Source organism: Onychomys torridus, chromosome 10, assembly GCF_903995425.1.
Source record: "Onychomys torridus chromosome 10, mOncTor1.1, whole genome shotgun sequence".
Taxonomy (NCBI): Eukaryota; Metazoa; Chordata; class Mammalia; order Rodentia; family Cricetidae; genus Onychomys; species Onychomys torridus.
Window position 1 is genome coordinate 15,297,459 of NC_050452.1, and position 21,203 is coordinate 15,318,661.

Consider the following 21,203-nt stretch of genomic DNA (forward strand, 5'->3'; position numbering starts at 1 on the left):
TCATGATGGATCTCATGGGGTCAGTAGCCCTTAGAATAGGAGATGCAGATCTCATGCAGGGTCTTGGACTGCAGGACCACTTTTCATGGACCTCAATGTCATAAAAAAAAGCTCTGTCATCTGTAGTTAGGACATCACCCATATCCTCCAAAATATCTGTGCCCTACAGGTTCCTAGGAACAGTAGAAATGATAGGGCAAATGGCTCCCCAAATGCCATCAAGATCCTTCCAATGGAACAGACTGGTAGTCATCTTAGAATCAAATTACTGATGGGGGGTGGTTGGGTTTAAACTTCCAATGAAGGAAGCAAAGCTCTTTAGTCTTGGTTAAAAACTTGGCATCCACACCATTCTCAACCAAGCCTTTGACAGCTTATCCATCAAGATAGACAGTAAGCATTGGGGAATGTGGAAAAAGGGGGCATTGTCCAACAGTTTTTTGGATTACCAGAGCCTTGTCTTACTGGCAGGGCTGAGGAGTGCCCTTCCTGGAGTTTAAAGAGCCTGGTGTTACAGCAAGCTGTCACTTGCAATCCTTTGCCCAATAAAATCCTTTATTGAATTTGAGGTATTGAGGCCTAGGTTTTGCCCAGGTGTGATCACACTGAAAATAGCCTAGTTTGCCACATCCCCAGCAAGTTCTGTCTACCTGGGGGCTCTTGGGAGTGTCATTAGCATGCTGCCTGTCAGGGAGGAGAGTGTCCAGGGAGGTGGGTAAGAGTGATGATGGGATCCATGCTAAGGTCAAAATCTCTGGTTGCCCGCTACCATTTATGTATGTCCTCATTTTGCACAGCTGTAACCACATTACAGGTATGGGTATTGAGCTCCAACACAGCTTTGAGCAAATTGTACCAATCAAAATAAGCTTGTAGCTGCATGGACCATTGAGCAAGGTCCTACTGCATGTCCTGACTCATTGGCTGGCTTCCGTATGAGGGAGAGATCAGCTATGGGGCCGGTATCCAGGGCTGGGCATTGGCATTTGGGCCCACACTGACTGGGAAGGCGTCTATGGACCTAAGGACTAACAATGGCACAGGCTGTGAGGGTTGTAAGATGTTTGGCGCCATGGTAGAGTAGCTACCTCCTGAGGAAGATGGGTCCTTGGTTAGATCTCCCCAAGAGTACCACAGTGGATGCATAGCTGCCCACCGAGGTGGTGGAGCAGGAGCGGTAACAGCACATGCCTTAATGATAGCTGCCTGTAAGATGAATTGCAAAATGGTCTTATTAATAAAAACAAAACCCATGGAGCTAGATATTGGGGCAAAAAACTGAGAGATTCAAAATGCAGAACAAATGTTCTTACCACTTGGAAATCATCAGCCAAAGAGATGTAATTCCTGTGTACCCATGCCTAAATGCCTTTCTATTCTCCATATCACTCCCTCTGTCCACCCAAAATCCTCACTTCCTGCCTGTCTGTACAAACCTCCATACCTCCATGATTAATGCTGGGATTAAAAGTGTATGTCACCATGCTCAGCTCCGTTTCCCAGTATGGTCCTGAACTCACAGAAATCCAGATGGATCTCTGCCTCCCAAATGCTAGGATTAAATGCTTATACTACTATTGTCTGACTTCTATGTTTAATACTGTGGTTGTCTTTTTCCTCTGATCCTTAGATAAACTTTATTAGGTGCACAATATGTTGGGGGAAACAATATATCATTGCAACTGCCTTCTCTTGAAAGATTTTGCTGGGTCCAAACTGACAGCTGAGTTCTCATTGACAGATTTTGTGGGGGGTCCAAACTGTCTGTCTCCTACTCATTAGATATTGTATAGATATTCAACATGGAAGTGGTGGGAGATGACGAAAAGGTTACCTACCTTTTGGAGAAAAACAGCAAACAAACAACAATCAGAGAGAAGATGACAATCAAAAGGGGTGGAATTTATATTGGACCCTTATGTCTTAGACTTAGACTTCTGTGGTTTTTCAGGCCACAGCCATATGCCCACATGGTGTCTTTGGAGTAGTGATGACATTCAGGAGTTGAGTCTTGGTTCCACTCCTGGGGTATCAATCCTTATGTGAAGGCGCTGGGTGAACAGAAAATGAAAAAAAAAGTCCCTTTATAATGGGATAGGCATACAAACATGACATACAGCACAAAATAAATAAATAAATGGGGTCCTAATGCTTACCTGCTAAAGGGACTTAAAGAATACAACACTTAGAATAAAACACAATGTCCTGGGGACACAATCAACCACAGCAAGTAAAGGGAGGGAGATGATCAGAATCTGTACCAGGGCTGGTATAACTGGATGTCAACATGCAGAAGATTACAAATAGAGCCCTATCTGTCACCATGCACAATACTCAAGTTCAAGTGGATCAAAGACCTCAACATAAATACAGTTACACTGTACTTGATAGACGAGAAAGTAGGAAGTAGTCTTGAATGCATCTGCACAGGAGACCACTTCCTAAATATAACACCAGTAGCTCAGACACTGAGAGTGACAATTAATAAATGGGACCTCCTGAAACTGAGAAGCTTTTATAGAGGAAAGGAGATGGTTAATACGACCAAACAATAGCCTACAGAATGGGAAAAGATCTTCACCAACCCCACATCTGACAGAGGGCTGATCTCCAAAATATATAAAGAACTCAAAAAGCTAGACTTCAAAATACTGAACAATCCAGTTAAAAAATGGGCTACAGAGAGAGGCTAACAGAGAATTCTCAACAGAGGAAGTTCAAATGTCTGAAAGGCATTTTAGAAAGTGCTCAAAATCCTTAGTCATCAGGGAAATGTAAATCAAAATAACTCTGAGATACCATCTTAGACCTGTAAGAATGGCTAATATAAAAAACACTGAAGAGAGCTTATGTTGGAGAGGATTGGAGCAAGGGGAACACTCCTCCACTGTTGGTGGGAATGCAAACTTGTACAGCCACTCTGGAAATCAGTATGGCAGTTTCTCAGAAAATTGAGAATAAGTCTTTCTCAAGACCCAGTTATACCGCTCTTGGGAAAATACCCAAGAAATGACCAATCTTACCACAAGGACACATGATCAACTATGTTCATATCAGCATTATTCGTAATAGCCAGAAACTGGAAACAACCTAGACTCCCCTCAACTGAAGAATGGATAAATAAAATGTGGCACATATACACAACAGAGTACTACTCAGCAATAAAAAGCAATGATATCATAAAATTTGCAGACAAATGGATGGAACTAGAAAGTATCACCCTGAGTGAAATAACCCAGACTCAGAAGGACAAACATAGTATGCACTCACTCATAAGTAGATATTAGATGTGAGGAAAGGAATGGCCAAACTGCAACCCACAGCTCCAGAGAGGCTAGCTAACAGGAAGAGAGAGACTCTAGGAAGGATAAATGGATGGCCCAGTGAAGGAGAAATGTATGAGATCTACATGAATGGACTGGGAGTGTGTGGGGGGCATGGAGGGTGAGGAACAGGTAATGTAAACATAGGAAAATGGGAGGGTCAAGCTGGGACGGAGTGGTAAGGCAGGGAGGAAGATTCCATGATAGATGAGGACATCATGGGAATAGGAAGAGGCAGGGTATTTTGGAGGCTCTCAGGAATCCACAAGGTTCACCCCACCTTGGACTGCTGGCAGTGGTCTAAAGGGTGCCTGGACTGGTCTACTCTGGTGACCAGTCTAGTGAATTCCCTGTCATCATAGAGCTTTTGTCCAGTGACTGATGGAGGCAGATGCAGAGATCCACAGCCAGGCACCAGGCTGAGCTCTGGGAATCCAATCAATGAAAGAGAGGAGGGATTCTGCTGGTGGGGGATGTCGAGATCATGATGAGAAGATGTGCAGAGATGACTGGCCACACTAGTGGAAGCTCATGAACTGTAGACTACTGGATGTGGAGCCCCCATGGGTCTGAATTAGGCCCTCTGAACATGGAAGACATTTTTTGTTTGTTGTTTGTTTTTTGGGGGGCTCCCAAGCAGGGGGATTTGGAGCCTGGTGACTGTGGTGTGATACCTTGGGCAGTGTTGGTGCAGGGGAAGGGGCTTGGACCTGCCTAGGCTCAGTGTGCCAGACTCTGTTGATTCCCCATGGGAGACCTTAACTTGGTGGATGTGGGCATGTAGTGTGGTTAGGAAATGAGGGCTGGAGGGTGGAAGGAGGGAGGAGTGAGGAGCTGTGGGAGGTATGTATAGTGAGTAGAAAATTTTGTAGTAAAGAAAAATGATAAAAAATTAAAAAAAAAGAATCTGCACCAGGAAAGAGAAAGTAACAGAAGCCCCACCTTCAGATACCAGATATTGCTGGGTCTTAATGACTCTCTCAGTGGAGGGGATCAGAAGGCACAGCATCAATGATACAAAAACCAGGAGTCAGTTAAAGGCAAACAGCACACTCCTTTATTCAATAATGGGGAAAGCCTTATATACCCTCCTTCCAGCACCCGAGCTGTGTCCCAATCTGGTGGCATTGTGTGATTGTTCTTCATTGACTGGGCACGATCCAGAACTCTAACTGTGCCTGTTGCTAGGCCTTCAGGCAGACTCTGCATGATCAGGAACTCTGAGAATGTTCAGGAACTCGGACAGCTCCTATTGCTAGGCTTTCAGGCTGACTCTATGTTGGCTCATTAGGAAGTACATTATGTTCATGCCCTGGCAACTGATTTGGTCCAATTTCTTCAACACTATGCACCTGTCCTACTATAAACAAAATTTACTGAACACAGAGAAGTTGAGCTTGTGCCTACATAGAACCTCTACCTCTACTGACTAGTGGTGATTACCAATAATGAAAGATATTTTACATGCTTCCCAGCTGTTATCTTTGCAACCTACAGTGGCTACCTATATGCAAGACACACTGATGCAATAGTTGCACCAGGAGTAACCAATTAAGTTCTGATTTGATTTAAGGGCCACTCCATGTGATAGAACCCATACTTGACACTACTTGGGTATCCAAGATATTAAGTTTAGATAGACCATAGATGCAAGAAAAAAAGAAATGCTAATGTTCAGCCATAGGAACATAGCAATGAAATGATTCTTAAAACATTTTGCTATACTCATAGACCATGTCTTGTCCAGTTATTATAAGAGAAGGATCATCCTACAGTACATGGGGATAAATGCAGAGACCCACAACTATACAATGTGGAGACAGTGAGAGACCCTGAAATTCTCAGTCTTAAATGGAATGTCTCCATCAAATACCTCCTATAATGGCTCAGGTAATTCTGCAGAAGAGAAAGAGGAAAGATTATAAGAGCCAGTTTGAAAATACCAAGAAAGCAAGGCCTTTTAGATAGAAAGGACTGAGGCACATGTGAACTCAGAGAGACTGTGGCAGTATACACATGACCTCCACTAAGCTCAGTCCCAGTGCTGAGAGGGAAAGCAGACACATGCCCCCATCCCTAACTCCAGAAGCTATCTCCAATAGACAACTGCTCTCAAAGGAAAAAAAAATATACTTTTCTCCAACAGAATCTTACTAGGTATACAAGCCACACTTTAAAGCAGGCACCATGCCCAGAAGGAGATGCTCAACACAAAATGAATGTAGTGGTAATTTTGAACCATTTCTCTCTCTTTGTCTGAGCAATTTTTTTATTTACATGTTTTTTGTTATATATTTTGTAGTTTCTGACTTTGTTTTTATGGATATTCTGTGTGTGGGAATGTTTGTGTCTTAGAATCTATATGTGTTTTTGTGTGTGTGTGCTTTTTCTTTAGTATACCCCCAGTAATTTGTTTTATCATATTCTGGTTTTTATTTTATTTTATATCATTTTTAGCTGCTTGTTTATTTCCTAATAAGAGTGAAAAAGAAAGAATGTGGATTTGTGTGGGTAAGGAAGTAGGGAGGATTTGAGAAGAATGGGGGAGTATACACACAATCAGACTATAATATATGAAAAAGAAATCTATTCTCAATTTAAAACATTAAATAAAAACAGAATATATTACATATTTGAAACCACAATGAATGAAAATAGGCCATGCATTTGAATGAGAACAAGGTGAGGTGTATGCCAGTGTTTTAAGGTGGGAGAGGAAAGGGAAGGAAGAAATGTCATCATAGTATTATAATCTCAATATACAGAAAAGAAAAAAAAAAGAAAAAGACTCAGTCTAATGTAGAAAGATGAAGCCCACAGGGACCGGAACAGTGCCATCTATGTAGAGCAGATTCCAACAAATTATACTAAATTCTAGCTAGTGTTTTTATTAATCAGTTCTTGTCAAAATGACTTTATGGCTGACAAAAATTCCTGTGTGGCTCATCATGTTGAACCAAGGTTAAATTGTGAATACTGTGGCTCAGTTCCAACTGGAATTGCTAGAGGTTTTCTTGGATGCTGTGTTTCTAGTCTGCAGGGGATTCAAAGGTCTTGGGGAGTGTCATTTGCCTTTCCCACACCATAGCTCTATAGTTCTTCTGCCACAAAGTAAAATTAACTATGTGGTTTAATTAAAACATTGTAATGTTGATTGAAACCATGGGATTCAAAGACTAGAGACTGATGTGTTCCAGTTACCTGATAACAAATTATGGAATATGTTGTATTCCCATACTCCTTCCACATATTTGCCTTTCTAAAATGCTTTTAACTCATCCTCTTCCTTTCTTTTTCATCTCTTCCTTTCTTCCTTCCTCCTTCCCTCCCTCCCTCCCTCCCTTCCTCCCTCCCTCCCTTCATCCCTTCCTTCCTTTCTTGATTTCAGTATTTTTTCATTATATATAGTCAATTTTGAATCTGATAGATGTGGTAACATCATATCTAGTGCAGTTAACATAAGATTATGAATTTCATGAATTCATGTAATTTAAAACAGAGGATAGAAACTCAGTACCTATTAGCTTAAATGAAGTACTTTGTTCGAAAGAAGTTAAATTTCTTGAGTTTCTACAAAAAAAATACTTTTTCTCTAATGATTGTTTTTCATTTTCAGTTACTTTTCTCTATGAAACATTTATTATTTTTCTTGAAATGGTTCCTTTGGCTTTTAGAGAAATACTTTAGCAAATATGTATGAAGTTTTCTACCTCAAATGAACAGACTATAAGCTAAATGAACGACTTACTGTCTATTATGATCCATCTCATTGTGTTTGATATTTTTATTTACTTTTCACTGAAGTAGTAAATTAGATGACCAACTTGGTGTTTTACACAAACTCTTGGTGATATGGTAGTGTCCTCTCAAGAATGAATCTTTTAGAATAGGAAGGCAGATAAACACAGTGAATAAAATTGATCTCTTAATGAAGTAAGAGTGGCAAAAAAAGGACAAATTCTATGTAATCTTCTTTATGTGGGAATCTATGAAAGGTGTTCTCATAGTAGAGAGAAACATGGCAGCCAGGAACTAGAATGATTGCGGATTGAGGGCTTAGGAAACACTTCGGTCAGACAAGGGGAATGAGAATAAGATATCTTTTATACAGCATGAATCAATTTGTAAATGTTATTATTATAGAGAAATGTTAAGCAGATGTAGAAGGTTTTCATCGCAGATTTGGTACTTATGTGAGATAATACATCTGTCAGCCAGTTAGATTTAGTCATTTTATATACACATAAGTTAGAGCATCACCTCATAAATGATAAATAAATACAGTTTTGTCTATCAGTCTAGAAACAAGAATGAGGTAAATGTGGGAGAACATGCTGGAATCCCAGCCTATTGTGAGTAGAGGGTGTAGGGGCAGAAAAATCATGAATTCAAGAGCAGCTGTGGCTACATAATGAATTTTAAGCTAGCCTTAGCTGCTTGAGACCTTGTCTAAAAATAATAAGTAAAAAAAAATTCAAAATGAGAACAAATATATAAGTGAAAATCTCTTCACAGAAAAATCACAAGAGGCTTATAAATTCAATAACTCACCTTGAATATGAAATTAGTGTACAATTACCTAGTCTTTTCTAAGAATAAATATTCAATATGTAAAAATACTTGTGCTATTTGATTTGCATTATTCTATATTTGACCATCTAGTTTATATGTTATCAGTAATTAATAAGATTTTTCTTCTCTGTGTTTACATTTATAAAATGTAAGATGTATAACACTATTTTCTATCTTTTAAAAAAAAGTTTAAATTCTAAAGATAAGACCAAATGTTAGAGATGAGTTCACTGAAATGGGCTGTAAAAAAGGCTAAACTGATTACTTATAGAGTTTTTTTAGCCATGTGCATAAAAAAATCAGTATGGATTTGTGTGGCATTACGTGATTCTTTTATATTTGCAGTCTTTTAAGGAAATATTCCTGGGGTGGTTTACATAAGAATGGCCCCATATGTTAAAATATCTGACTGTTTAGTTAACAGGGAGTGGTACTCTGTTGGATTAGAAGGATTAGAAGATGTGGCCTTTTTGGAGGAAGTGTCTCTAGCGATAGGCTTTGAAGTTTCAAAATCCCATACTAGGCCGAGTTTCTCTCTTTTCTCGTGGATTAGAACATAGCTCTCAGCAACTGTTCTAGCAACATGTCTGCCTGCCACCATGATTATATTGGACTGTGCTTTTGAAACTGTACTGAAACCTCCAACTAAATGCCTTATTTTATGAATTGCTTTGATTATGGCATCTTTTCATATCAATATGACAGTAACTAAGATAAATCTCTAAAACATATAACAGTAAATATATAGTATTAAGTGTTTCACAGTTCTCCACCACTGCCAAAAATAAAAAAAAAAAAAAAACAGATATAAACATAACATTAAAATAGCGCTCCCCACAAGTAGTATTATCTAACATTGAGGATCTACCATACTGTGGATTGTTTAACTTCAATTTATTGTGTTTCTCTTCTTCATAATTATCTAAAATACTGATAATTAACTACAAAATGTTAAGCTTGTTGAATTACTGAAACATTGTAAATTTGTTCTCCATCTTGATTTTAAGTAAGTTTTAATCTTTCTCTCCTATATGAACACAGACATTACCTACTCTGGTTTTCATTTGTGTGTTTTATTTTACCCTTACTTAGAGCCTCTCTGTCTTGAGCATCTTCTGCTAGGCAACATCTACTCAAACATCAAGACTCAGAGAAAGCAAAGTCCTTTATGAAGCTTCTATGATCCACAATCATTTCAAAGCTGCCTTTCTTAAAACAGAGAAACATGGAGCACTGGATGTCTGTTGGCTGCTATTGTTGCTGGAAGATGACATAAACAATGCAACTCAAGCCTTAAAGCAAGGGTATGAGGTAAAGTTCATCCCCTTCATCAATAGGAAATGTGAGTTCATAGTGTTGCTCACTCAATGGTACTGAGAGTGTCTGAAGGTGACCTCGCACAATATTTAGTAAATCTCTATTAAGGGTGTTGATGCGAGCTTTATTGCATCTCCTTCCCACTCAAAATCCCTGACTCCTGTGTCTGGAGTGCTCATATAATTTTTCATGCATATCAGGTCAGTTTTAATAGGGAAAGGGCAGATGGGACATTTAGTAATTAAACCTGGTATATATACTCAGTGTACTCACAACTTCTGTGAGTGAACTTGTATGTATATTTACTCTGAACATTTGTGTAATCCCTGCTAAACCCTAAGATTTGGAAGAACATTTGGAGCTGGAACAAGACATTTCAGATAGATGGCGGGAATCAGAACAAGAGATCTTTCAACACAATCATCCTATTTATATAGCCCATCATGAACTCAAAGAAGAACAAAAACAAATAAATAGAGGAAAAAGAAGCTAATATAAACATGACATCACAAAACTGTTCCACAGCAAATGAGACAATATACAGAATGAAAACTGTCTGTCAGGAACAGGAGAAAATATTTATACAACTTTTATGGTTAAGAGGTCAACATTAAAAACATATAAAAAGATTGTACAAGTAACAGAAAAAAAACACAACATAAACTAAATTTAATTAAAAGGCCTAGGTGACATTTTTTCCAAAGGAAAACACTGAGTGAAAATGCTCAAAGGCATATGCAAAGGTATTTGATGCCAGCAGTCCCACACTTGAACATCAGAAATAGGTATCACTTCAAACGTGTGATCATAGTTAGTACCAGAATGTGTCATGCAGTAATTGCTACAAGGATGTAGGGTGGAAAGAAATCTTATCTACTATTTGTAGTAATGTTAAGTAACTTATGGGGAGCAGTAAGGAAGCTTCTAATACGATTGAAAATATAGCTACTGTAGGAGTCAGAAGTCCCTCCATCCATACACCTCTAATTGGATCAGTGAGTAGAGAGAAAACACTGATTACATGCACATAATACCATTCTTCCTTTATAAAGAAAAACATTTTGTCACTTGTGGCAACTATGACTGATATGTAAGGTATTATACTAGCTTAAATAAATCAGGAACAGAACCACATACAGAATGATCTCAATAGTATTTGAATATAAGAGAAAGGCTGAGATACAAGGAATAGATTGAGGGGATGGGATGGATATGTTGGCCAAGAGGCACAGAGCTTCAGTTGGATTGGTGAGTTATGGCAAACTCAGGGCTACCTCACAAGAATGTTAATGTTGGGACAAATAAAATGTATTGTGTATTAAAAATTATTAAATGAATAGATTTTAAATCCTAAAGTAATGTTGGTGTGGCAACAGTTTTGTTATTAGCTAGAGTCACCTATTGTACAACTCAGTCATGCATCAAATAGTACTCATTGCTCCATTAGTGTGCACAGTTTTTTGCTCAGTTAAAATAAGTAAAAATTTACACACACACACACACACACACACACACACACACACTTGCGCACACAAATAATCCAAGAATCATTCAAAATATGGAACAAACTATTTCAGCCTAGCAATAAGTGTATGAAGCAGATATATCTCTCCCATTTCCCATAAGGAAAAACTGGAGCAGCTTGGCTGCCAAGATGTAGATGGGATTTAACCACATGAAGCCTACCAGCACCAGGGCACCACCTGACCTGAGTCATGGAAAGTAATCAAGGAAAGACATGCTTTGCTCAGGGAAGTTATAGAGCCTCCCAGAAGATCCTAGTGTAGATGTTGAAGCCTGGATGTTCCTCTGCCTTTCATACAAACACATATCGCTCCTCTCTCTCTCTCTCTCTCTCTCTCTCTCTCTCTCTCTCTCTCTGTCTCTCTGTCTCTCTTTCTCTGTCTCTCTCTCTCTCTCTCTCTCTCTCTCTCTCTCTCTCTCTCTCATACACACACACACACACACACACAAAACACACACAATGTTCTGTGCAACAGCTCTGTCTGGGTGGCAGCAACTAACCTGATGTTAAGCACACATCAGTATCAGAGCTGTGTGGGCTACACAGCGGGTTAGAGAATCAACAGGTGACTTCTTTTTGCAGGACATTGACCTAGCTATGTTTCCTAAGCACAGTTACTTCCAAACTCAGTGTGACCCCACACATATATCATTCTCTGGTTTGTGAAGGCAAAGGTAGAAAGAGTTATGATGGGAAAATGAACTCCAAACCATCAGAAGGAGTCCACAAACCAGGCTTACAGCTTTTTCTTGCACTTTCTTTGCTCTTACTAAATTCAAGCTTATCAGTTCACAAATTGGATAATTAATACCTCACCAGTTCTCTTCTACCATATTCTGAAATTTATTCTTATGACCTGCAGCATCAAAATTTAGAATAAAAAGTCTTTTCCATTTGTGGGGAAAACAGCTTTGAGATTGGAAGTAGAAATTTTATTTTGAATGATAAGAGAATTCTGAGTACCAGTCCTGGCATTTCTTTTCTTTTCTTTCTTTTTCGTTTTTTGGTTTTTCAAGACAAGGTTTCTTTGTGTAGTTTTGGTGCCTGTCCTCGATTTCACTCTGTAGACCAGGCTGGCCTCAAACTCAGAGAGATCTGCCTGCCTCTGCCTCCTGAGTGCTGGGACTAAAGGTGTGCTCCACCACTGCCTGGCCAGTCCTAATTTCTAATGTGCATCCAGTGTGGTTTCCTTACTAAATGAAGCTAGTGCATTATTTCTGCTAATGCTAAAACATTCTCATAGTAATATAATTATAGGAAAGGTTATAGCATTCTACAAAACACAATTGTGAAAAGTTAGAAAACTAGTAAAATGCTTATTCAATAAACTAAACTCCACACTTCCAGATAACAATTAACAATGAAACAAACTGGTTAAGTGAAATTCTGTTTTGATGTAGAGTAGCTTTTGTGACTATTGAATTGAGTCTAACTATCTTCTTAGCTCATGAATAGTTTTATACTCTAATTAAATTCATGAATTTCAGTTAAAAGTTGATAGAGATGGCACTATGGCAGTTAATACAAAAGAGAGAAGATAAATTAAAATGTTAGAGGAAGGTTCTAGAAAAATTAGAAGCACACTGAAATATATGGTCACTTTGTTACTTATCATTTCAGAGCTTAATTTAGGGGAGGAGGAAAAATATTATATATATATGTGTGTGTGTGTTTGAGTCACCTTTAATATTATTTGGAAATAAAAATTTACGTGATGGGCATTTCCATTCAGTTCTCCTAAAGAGAATAAGAGCTGGCTTCTTTAATTAATAGTACAGGAAAGAGTCAACAAATCTTAAAAAAAAAAAAAAAAAAACATTGTCTACCTATTTGAAAATGATATGTTCATAAATTAACACTCAGAAAATTAATGCTTATATCATGTTTTGTGAATCAAATACTAGAACACATTTCATCAGTCTTCAATGTTTAAATATTTATACAATTACTAAAGAGATTTCTGAATCCTGTATTAAGTAATGAAGTAAGTTAGTTTTCTGCTTTGCTGATGGGGCTATAATAACTGTGTAGTCTTTGCGATGTGGCCATAATAACAGTAGAGTCTTTTTTAATGAATGCTTATAATTTCTCTAATTGCTATGATTGTAGTCAATCCCCAATGTGACCATTTTGAAGGTATGATCTTAGAAAGCTAATTGGCTTATAGCTAGTAGAGAACATTAGTAGCTTCATTAAAGACCACAAAACAACACCTGCAATTTGATAGGTTGTAGTTTTCAGTAGGGGTCTCTGTCTTTTGCAAAGTTTCCTGATGAAGGGTGAAGATCACGTGTGGGTATAAGGCCACATGTTTATAGACTATTGTTAGAGATAGTGCTGTTTAATAAGTTAGTGGGTATAGATTCTCCACCAAGATCACTAGTTCTGAGTAGTTGGCTAAGCTTACAGTACTAGGCATGATTTCTCTCTTGTTGAGTGGGTCTTAAGTCCAATGAGGGAGCTATTGGTTACCACTAAGGTATGTTTTTCATTACTTCACCCTTAGGGTAATCATATCATGATGCTCATTCTTGTGGGCCCATAGATTTGATAGCTGGAAATGATACTTCACTGCATCCACTTTGGAAGCTTGCATGATATTTTCATGTACCATGAAAGCTAGTCCTCAGGAAGTGGAAATTCCAGGTCAAGTCTACCTTAGGGGTCTTGGAACCCTATTTATGAAGTTCATGGCATCTTTAGCAATAGTGGCTTACTTTCGACCTCTGAGGGGTAACCAAGCGGGGAAATAATAGTCTGTATGTTTGGGGAATCCTTGGGGAGCCCTAGCCAATAACTCAAAGGAAGGAGTCTTACGTCTGTTTTTTTTTTTGTTGTTGTTGTTGTTTTTGTTTGTTTGTTTGTTTTTTTTTGTTAGGTGGTCTTGTGGAACTCATTCTGTTTAGTCATGATTACTACTACTGTGATGAAACACCATGACCAGTGTAACTTGAGGAGGAAAGAGTTTATTTGGCTTATACTGCCTCATTACTGTTTGTCTTCAGGACAGGAACTCAAACAGGGAAGAACCTGATGGCAGGAGCTAATGCAGAGTTCACAGAGAGGTGCTCCTTACTGACTTGTTCTTCATGGCTTGCTTAGTCTGTCTTCTTTATTATGGAACTTAGGACTACAAGATCATGGGTGACATCACCCACAATGGGCTGGGCTCTCCTCCATCAATCACCAATTAAGAAAATGCCTTATAGCTGTATCTTATGGAGGTATTTTCAAAATGGAGGTTGTCTCTTTTCAAATAACTCTAGTTTACATCAAGGTATAAAACTTGCCATTACACCAGTCCCAGTTGATACATCTATAAAACACTTGTGCACTTAAGGCTCAGGAAAAGTTGCAGAAGAGGAATCAGAAAAATTTTAAGAGCCAGATGATCAGGTACTTAGCTGTAAATTTGTACCACCTAGTAATATCAGAAGCTATACACTTAAAGTCTCACCAGTATGGATTCATGAAAGAGAGCTGAACAAGAATAACAACAATGAACATGCCAAAGTAGAAGGAAAAATTTTCAAGGCCTCAACAATATTCAAAGTACATAGGCAATTTAGAAATAGGAGTGGAAAAAGTAGTCTGACCCAGGGAAAATTCTACCAATTGATTTACTTGTTCCAAATAGTCATCCCTGAATATATACATACATGTAATGTTATATATGGGCAAGAAAGGATATATTTAGGAATATACAAGCATTCACTACTAATCAGTGAAAAAAGAGACCATGCATTTGAATGAAAGAAGGGAGGGGTATATAAAAGGGCTTGAAGAGTGGAAATGGAAGGCAGAAATATTGTAATTATTTTATAACCTCAAAAATGAAATTTAAAACAAAACACAAGACACCTTGGTTTTTCTTTTACATGAGAACATGGTGATAGGCATATTTGAAACCTTTATGAGAAACTCCTGAGACAGTGGATTTTAAGGTGACTCACTCATGCATCTACTGCTCTAGGGCTGTGAAAAGTAAAATTCTGATGTGTGGGTTATTCTACATATTGTAGCTGGAGAGCTTCTCTCTGGGACCCACCAAGACCCGGCAGTCCCATAGCCCACTTATAAAATAAACACACAGACTCTTATATTACTTATAAACTGTATGGCTGTGGAGTGGCCTTAATAATTTCACCAATAACATATGGAATTTCATTACAGCAATAACAGTGGCTACTGTTATACAAACTTTCACCAGAAGTTATTTGAGGGTTGATTTAGTGATTTTTCTCTATAAAGTAGCAAAGGACCTAGGATCCTGCTCACCTTCCTGCTTCTTTCCTTATTTTCAGTTTGCTGGGAAGATTCAGCCTTCTTATCTTCATTCCATGCAACATGAAGAATGTTTCTTGGAGGTTGGACTGTAACTGCAGGGCAAATTCATTTAAATGAGAAATTAGAAAATGTAACTTTAGCTGTGACACAGGGTATGGGTACATTAGACATCTGAACTCATGATTTTATAATCAGCGAGAAATAGTCATGTAATTTAGAGATTAAATAAAACTAATTTGAGTATTTTATGTGTTCCTCACATTTGCAGATATAAATACTCAGTTCAAATGATAAACAACAAGTTCTCAAAGTCAGAAGAGAAATTTATCTAAAATCTTAATTTTGTTAGCATTTCTACCATATAGCATCCACACATAAAAATGATGACTTCATCTTACATTTATTGCAAAATGATTCCTCTTATCCTAGGAATTATAATTTGAATAAATACATCTTCATAATACTGGTTTGAAATTTAATTATAACCTTCAAATGTTGATGGAAACTGCTAGAATTTAATCGATCATATTTGGATAGCTTATGGTGATATGCCAAATTATGTGTAATGATTTGGGAGCTGTAAGGTAACCCATGAAAAAAAAGTAAGCTAGAATTCATTTTACTGAAGTCCCTTTTCTACATGACTGAAGTAGGACGAAAACTATTGAGTACAGAAAGCATTGCATTAATGTCTTAATTTATATTCAAGTCTCTAGCCGTCCAACCATTCCTTGATTCACACCAATTGCTGAGGTGATGCCACTCAGTAGCAGAGTGACCACCTCTATTATGTTCCAACCAATTCTTCTAGCACAGGTTTTGTGCATCTTATATTTGACCCTTTGTATATCCTTACTCCCTTTAATCTACTATGTAATCCACTGTCTGTGCTTCCACATAAATTTCTACTTCATAATATTCTCAAATGACTTTTTCCCAATACCCATTATATACAAAATCAAAATTTATAATCATATAAGGAATAGTAGTTCTAATGAAAAAAAAAAACTGTATACCAGTGATTCATATTACTTGAATTTATATGTTAAAAGAATTCAGTGAATTCTTATATTAGGCAATGTAGTATAATATTACTTAAGAACATTGTTTTGGTTCGCTAAATATATTATTCAGCTTAATTTGTCACTTAATTTTTTAATTAGTTAAAATACTCATCTTTTTAAATTTACTCAGAGTAATGTAACAAATTGTGTGTGTGTGTGTGTGTATGTGTGTGTGTGTATGTGTGTGTGTGTGTGTGTGTGTGTGTGTGTGTGTTATGCCCATGTGCATCTGTCCTTGATGTGAACAAAGGACAGAGGAGAATAAAGCTGCTATGAATGTAGTTGTGTAAGTGTCCTGTGCTATGGTGGAGTGTCTTTTTGTTGTATGCGCAGAAGTGGTATTGATGGGTCTTATGATAGACTGATTCCTAATTTTCTCAGAATCTGTCATAATGATTTCCAAAGTGGGTGTACAAGTTTGCATTCCCACCAGCAGTGGAAGACTATTTCCCTTACTCTACATCCTCTCCAGAATAATCTGTCACTTGTGGTTTTGATTGTTCACATTTTGACAGGTATAAGATGGAGTCTCAGTACCCTTTAGATTTGCATTTTCTTGACAGCTATGGATGCTGAACATTTCTTTAAGTGATTTTCAGCCATTTGAGATTCCTCTGTTTGAGAATTCCTCTTTTGGGAATTCTCTGTTTAGAACTGTACACCATTTTAAAAACTGTCTTATTTGTTTTTTTTTTTTTTTGATGTCTAGTTTCTTGAGTGCTTTATATATTTTATGTATTAGCCCTCTGTCAGATGGGGGTTTGATGACGATATTTTCCTATTATGTGGCCTGTCCTTTTGTCCTTTTCCCTTACAGAAGCTTTTCTGCTTCATGAGGTTCCATTTCTTAATTGTAATCTTAGTACCTATACTATTGGTGCTCTGTTCAGGAAGTTGTCTACTGTGCAAATGCATTCAAGGATATTCTCCAATTTCTCTTCTATCAGAGACACTGTATCTGGTTTTATGTTGGAGTATTTAATTCATGTAGAATTCAATTTTGTGCAGAGTGATAGATATGGATCTATTTGCATTTTCTACATGTCAACATCCAGTTAGACCATCATCATTTGTTGAAGATGTTTTCTTTATTCCATTCTATAAGTTTGACTTCTATATCAAAAATCGTGCCCATAGGTGTGTGGATTTACTCCTGGGTCTTTGATCTGATTTCATTAATCAACCTGTCTGTTTTTTACTCCAATACCATGTGGGTTTTATTACTATTGCTTTATATAGGAGCTTGAAATAAGGAATGGTGATACCTCCAGATGTTCTTTAATTGTAAAGGATTGTTTTAGCTATCTTGAATTTTTTCCATATGATATTTAGTATTTTTCTTTTAGGGTTTGTAAAATATGCAATAGAATTTTGATGGGGATTGCACTGAATCTGTAGATTGCTTTTGACAAGCTGACCAAATTTTACTGTTAATCCTAATTATCCATGAGCATGGGACATCTTTCCATCTTCTGATATCTTTTCCAATTTCTTTCTTGTGATAAAATTCTTGGAGTTCTTTCACTTACTTGGTTAGAGTTATTTCAACATATTTTACGTTATCTGGGTCTATTGTGAAGATTGTTTTTGCCCTGATTTCTTTCTCAGCTTGTTTATCCTTTTGCATCCAACACTTTGTTAAAGATGTTTATCAGTTGTAGAAGTTCTCTGGTGGATTGGGTCCTTTATGTATACCATAATATCACCTGCAAATACCAATTCTTAAAATTATTCTTTTCCAATTTTAATCATTTTGATATCAAGTTGTCTTATTACTGTAGCTAAAACTTCAAGTACTATATTGGATAAATATGGAAAGAATGGATAGACAAATGTCTTGGCCCTAATTTTAGTGGAATTGCTTTGAGTTTCTCTCCATTTCATTTTATGCTGATGATCAGATTGATATATATTGATTTTGTTATGTTTAGGTATCCCTGATCTTTGTGTCCTTTGTATTCCTGATCTCCCCAAGACTTTTATCATGAAGGGATGCTGAATTTTCTCAAAGTATTTTTTGGCATCTGATGAGATGATCATGTGTTTTTTTTTTTCTTTCAGTTTGTTTATATGGTGGTTTACATTGACAAATTTTTGTATGTTGAAGTATCCCTGCATCTCTGGCATGGAGCCTATCTGATCATGTTGGATGATCTTTTTGATGTGTTCTTGGATTCAGTTTACAAATATTTTTGAGTATTTTTGTATCTATGTTAATGAGGGAAATTGGTATGTAATTCTCTTTCACTTTGAGTCTTTGTGTGCTTTGTGTATCAGGGTGACTGTGGCCTCATAAAAAGAATTTGGTAATGTTCCTTCTGTTTTTTATTTTGCTAAATAATTTGAGGAGTATTGTTATTAGCTCTTCTTTAAAAGTTTGGTGGAGCCACGTGGTGGTGGTGCATGCCTTTAATCCCAGCACTCAGGAGGCAGAGGCAGGTGGATATCTGTGAGTTCAAGGCCAGCCTGGTCTACTGAGCGAGATCCAGGAAAGGCGCAAAGCTACACAGAGAAACCCTGTCTCAAAAAAGCTAAATAAATAAATAAATAAATAAATAAATAAATAAATAAATAAATAAAAGTCTGGTGGAATATATACTACACCCATCTGGCCCAGGTCTATTTTTTGGTTGGGAGACTTCTAATGAATGCCGTGATTTCCTTGACGGTTATGGGCTTATTTGAGTTCTCTGATTTTATGGTGTATTACAGACATTTGAAGTATGACCTGATGATTCTTTGGATTTCCTCTGTGTTTGTTGTTATGTTTCCCTTTTTGTTTCTGATTTTGTTAATTTAGATATTTTCCTTTTGCTTTTTAATTAGTTTGGATAAAGGTTTGTCTATGTTGTTGATTTTCTCAAGGAACCAAATGTTTGTTTCACTACTCTTTGATGATTTTCTTCTTATTATTCTAGAGCTTTCAGGTTAAAAGTTAGTATGCTAAGTAGCTAGTATGAGACTTTTTCAAATTTTTTTGTACAGACACTTAATGCTATGAACTTACACCTTAGCACTGCCTTTATTGTGTCCCATAAGTTGGGTATGTGGTACATTCATTTTCCCTGAATGCTGACATCTTTAATTTCTTTACTTCTTCTTTGACCTAGTGGCAATCAAGCAGAGAGTTGTTCATTTTCCATCAGTCTGTAGGCTGTCTCTTGTTGTTGAAACCCAACTTTGAACCAGGGTGTTATTTTAATTTTCTTGCATCTGTTTGACTTGCTTTTTGACTGAGTATATTGTCAATTTTGGAGAAGGCTCCATGAGGTGCTGAGAATAGGACATATTCTTTTGTGTTAGGGTAAAATGTTCTATAGATATGTACTAGGTCCATGGGAGCCATAAAGTCTATTAATTCCATCATTTCTGTGTTTTGTTTCTGTCTGGACAACCTGTCCATTGGTGAGAGTAGGGTACTGAAGTCTCCCACTATTGATATGTGGGGTTTAGTGTGTGATTTAAGCTTTAGTTATGTTTCTTTTACAAATGTGTCCTTGCATATTTGGGGCAAGGACATTCAGAACTGAGAAGTCCTCCTGGTGGATTTTTTCTTTAATGAGCATGAAATGCCCTTCTCTATCTCTTTTAGTTAATTTTGGTTTGTAGTCTATTTTGTTAGATATTAAGATAGCTATACTAGCCTGATCATTACAGTCATTCAATGAAAAAAGTCTTTTTCCAACTCTTTACTCTGATAAACTCTGATAATGGATGTCTTTGATGTTGATGTATTTTTTTTTAATTTCACAGAAGGACGAAACCTATTTTCAGACACATTCTGTTAGTCTGTGTCTTTTTATTAGCAAATTAAGTTCATGGATACTGAGAGATATTTATGACCAATGATTGTTAATTTTGGTTATTATGTTGTTGTTGTGGGTAGTAATCATATTAGTAAGTAGTAGCAGTAGCAGTAGTAGTAGTAGTAGTAGTAGTAGTACTAGTAGTAGTAGTAGTATATATGTGTGTGTGTGTGTGTCTGTGTGTGTGTCTGTGTCTGTGTGTTTCTCTTCTTTGGATTTTGTTGGTGGTGGTAGTGTGTGTGTGTGTGTGTGTGTGTGTGTGTGTGTGTGTGTGCGTGCGCACGCGCACATGTGCATTCGTATATCCCTTTGGATTTTGCTAGTATGAGATTATCTATTGCCTGTCTTTTTGTGTAGTTAACTTCCTTGGGTTAGAGTTTTCTTTCTAGTACCTTCTGTAGGGCTTGATTTGTGGATAGATACTGTTTAAATTTGACTTTGTCATGAAACATTTTGTTTTCTCCATCTATGGTGATTGAAAGTTTGGCTGTGTATGTTAGTCTGGACTAGCATCCATGGTCTTTTAGAGTCTGCAAGACATCTGCCCAGGCACTTCTGGCTTTTATAGTCTCTGTGAGCAGTTGGGTGCAATTCTCATAAGTCTCCCTTTATATGTTGCTTGGCCTTTTTCCCATGCAGTTTTTAATATTTTTCTTTGTTCTGTTTATTTATTGTTTTGATTATTTTGTAACACAGGGACTTTCTTTTCTGATCCAGTCTCTTTGGTGGTCTGTAAATGTCTTGTACCTTTATAGGTATGTTCTTGCTTAGATTAGGAAAATTTTCTTTTATGGTTTTGCTAAATATGTTTTCAGGGTTTTTGTGCTGCTGACATTCTTCTTCTGTTTGACTATTCCTATTCCTATTAGGTTTGGTGCTTTCATGGTGGTCCAGATTTCCTGGATGTTTTGTGTTAGGAATCTTTTAGATTCCACATTTTCTTTGACCAGTGAATCTATTTATTCTATTGTATCTTCAGTGCCTGAAAATCTCTCTTCCATCTCTTGTATTCTGTTGGTAATGCTGGTGTCTGTAGTTCCTGTTTGCTTATCTAGATTTTCCATTTCCTGAATTCCTTCAGTTAATGTTTTCTTTATTGCTTCTATTTCAATTTTCACATCTTAAATAGCTTCCTTCACCTTTTTTTATTGGCTTTCTTGGCATTCTTAAAGGGATTTGTTGATTTACTCTAATTTTTTGGTTGTCTTTTATTAAATTTCTTTAAGGGAGTTTTTCATTTCCTCTTTAAGGACTTTAGAGTTTCTAAGGTCATCTTCTTGTGCTTCCCCTGCCTTGGAGTGGTCTGGTT